Source organism: Mus caroli, chromosome 3, assembly GCF_900094665.2.
Source record: "Mus caroli chromosome 3, CAROLI_EIJ_v1.1, whole genome shotgun sequence".
Classification (NCBI taxonomy): Eukaryota; Metazoa; Chordata; class Mammalia; order Rodentia; family Muridae; genus Mus; species Mus caroli.
In genome coordinates this window covers 70,794,237-70,797,240 of record NC_034572.1, presented here as the reverse complement: position 1 = coordinate 70,797,240, position 3,004 = coordinate 70,794,237, and positions in this window count along the sequence as shown.

The following is a 3,004-nucleotide window of genomic DNA, read 5'->3' as shown; positions in this document are numbered from 1 at the left end:
TCAAGGCAATGTTAATTATGGCACGTATAACCCCAAGCTCACTTGTCAGCGGAAAGGCTGTGCTGAGCCTGGCAGAAGTCTGCCCTCACGCTCAGAATCGCCATAAATGTGCAATGTATATTCCAACGAAAAACCTTCTCCCGCATTCTTCTACACTCCCCACTTTGTGGAATTTAAGGAATCCAGAATCACATGATTTCTAGAGAAAGCAGCCAACAAACTTCCTACTTGGTTATGCTAGCACCCTTCCTTATTCACAATAGGTCAACAGTGAATTTAAACTAGATTTTATTCATTCATGCAGCCAATTCTGGAGGGAGCGATAGTGGCCCCAATGCCCTGAAATACTAATGTTCTATACAACACCAAGTCATGACCCGTGTCAAAACCCAACAATCTGCTGAGGGGCAGGGGCGTCAGGGCCAGATCCTTAGTCAGGAAACATTGTAGTACAATGGGATCTTTAAAGCTCAGCTGCCAATGAGTTACAGGGATTTCTGATGGGAGTGGGCAGACATGCCACCCAGATTGCTGAGAGGAAATGAGAACTAAAAATAAACAACGGAAGTATCAAGGAAAGGCTAAACCTTTCTATTCCTGCCACACTTAAATTTTTCATGGAAGATTTAAGAAATTTCTAATTGTTAAAACCAAAATTACCTGTGTGGGCTTTTTGTCTACTAATATGTGATTGTTTATAGGTATATAATTTTTCTGCCTTGTGTTTGATATGGTTTCATCTCAACTCAAAAGAATCAGTAAATTACAATCTCAGGGTTATTTTTTTTAAAGCCTGTGATTGGCAGTTTGAAATGAGATCTTTTCGAAGATACTGACATAAAGGAAAAACATCAAATTTTATGAAACAGCAAAGCCTACAAGTCAGTTTACTTCTTTCTTGTATTCCAGGAGAGTGGCTTATTGGCAGAGAAACTAATGTTTGAGTATTACTCCCAAATCGTTCCATTCAAAAGGATCAACAATGCAGTTTATCTATGATGTTTTATGTTATCGGTTATTCATTGACATCGGTTTAAGTTTCTTTAGTTGTAGGAAAAAGAAAGCTAATCATGATCTTGTATTGAGTAATAGTTCAGTTTGGTTACTATTTGGAACTAGATCAAAAAAGAAAAGTGCCCTTGCAGGTCGGTGAGAGTACTTCCTGGAAGAACTGACTGAATAAGAAAACTAGTTCTTCCAGGGTGGTAGTTCCTTACATCATTAGCCCGGATACAAAGTTCTGAGAGAAAGTGTAAGCTGCTTTTGCTTTTCTGGTTTCATCCCTGTGGTTACCTGCTTCGAAGTCTATGCCAGCTGAAGCACCTGATGCCATTCTTTTCTCACAACCTAGTTTGGATTTTTGTTTTGCTTTAAAATGTGACCTGAAGATCAGCTCCTTTGCAAACAACTTTTAAATCTTTAGCAACCGGGATTGCTGGGCCTCAAAGACTGGGCATCTCCTGGATTCTTGGAGTTTCTTGCATGCATAGTGACAGAATTGTTAATCTCACACATATAATTTGTAATATAGCTGATAGTCTCTATACTCATGGAAAAAAGAAACAGATGTGGGGAAATGTAGTTCTGTGTTTGGGCTGGACCTTAAGGTGTTTGTTGAGCCTAAATAAATACTAGAAACGAAAGGAAAACTGTGTCTATGCCTCAAAGGAACCAGAGAACAGAGCTTCAGCTGGCAAAAGATAAATCAAACCAAAATAAAGAGACTTGAACTATAAACCAAAGTTTAAAAGGCATATTAATTAATCATGTTTCTCTACATAATAGATTAAATAGGTAAACAGTGATATGTAACTATATGCAACAATTCCAAATAATTTTTAATACTTTGCTTTCAGTGAGGTGCAACAGTCTGTAAGTGTGGCCAAAATGTATAACTTCCAATGACAATCAAAATGGAGGAAAAATGTAACTTCACAGCAAAGAGAAATGAGAACTCCTCTCTGTCAGGAAGAACCCTCCCTCAGTAAGGTTGTCAGTGTCAATGACAATAGAATAGAATTCAATAGAATTAGAATAAATTCTAATTGTGACATAAACGCTTGACAAGTGATCAAAATAGCTATTTGTCATTGTGGTCTTCTTCCATAGCTACAAAGTTCAAGACGATCTATCCATGAAGGAGCAGACAAAACCAAACTGAGGGTTCATCTGCAAAGTAGCTGGCAGATACATCATGAAGGTCATTGATGCATATCTATTTTTTTCTATGTGGTAGCATCCTGTCTTTAAGGGCGGAAGCAAATTTATAGTGCCTAGGAAATATATAAGACACCAGAAACTACTGCTTAAAATGTTAACATGCCTTGCAAAAATATCTGAGCAGTAACAAGTACTCAGAAGAAAAAGAGAGTTGCACTGACCAAGAAACTGAAAGTTGTGCAGAGTAATTAGCTTTGAAGTGGTACATCTGCCTCTGTGTCACCATGCTCCTGTCATGAACCCTTCTCTTAGTGAACTCACTGCTTCACTAAACTAGATTTGAATGGAATTGTTTCTTTACTCTGCTATCGATGTCTTTCCCTGGCATGAATAAACATTTATTGATGTCTATCAAGAAAATAATCCAGCAGGGGTAACCAAAACTGTGTGACACTGAGAAATACCTTTAGAATAGAGAACCTAGTTATTACAATAACTAAATATAATGTATATTTGATTGGCTTCAGAGACTGAAAAGGATATTAGATAAAATGGGAAGAGATTTTCTCTCTCTCTCTCTCTCTCTCTCTCTCACACACACACACACACACCACACACACACACACACACACACACTATATGGGCAAAGTTGAATATCTGTGGCACTTTATTTTATTTTATTTTTTTATATTTTTTATTAGGTATTTTCCTCATTTACATTTCCAATGCTATCCCAAAAGTCCCCCATACTCCCCCCACTCCCCTACCCACCCACTCCCACTTTTTGGCCCTGGCGTTCCCCTGTACTGGGGCATATAAAGTTTGCAAGTCCAATGGGCCTCTC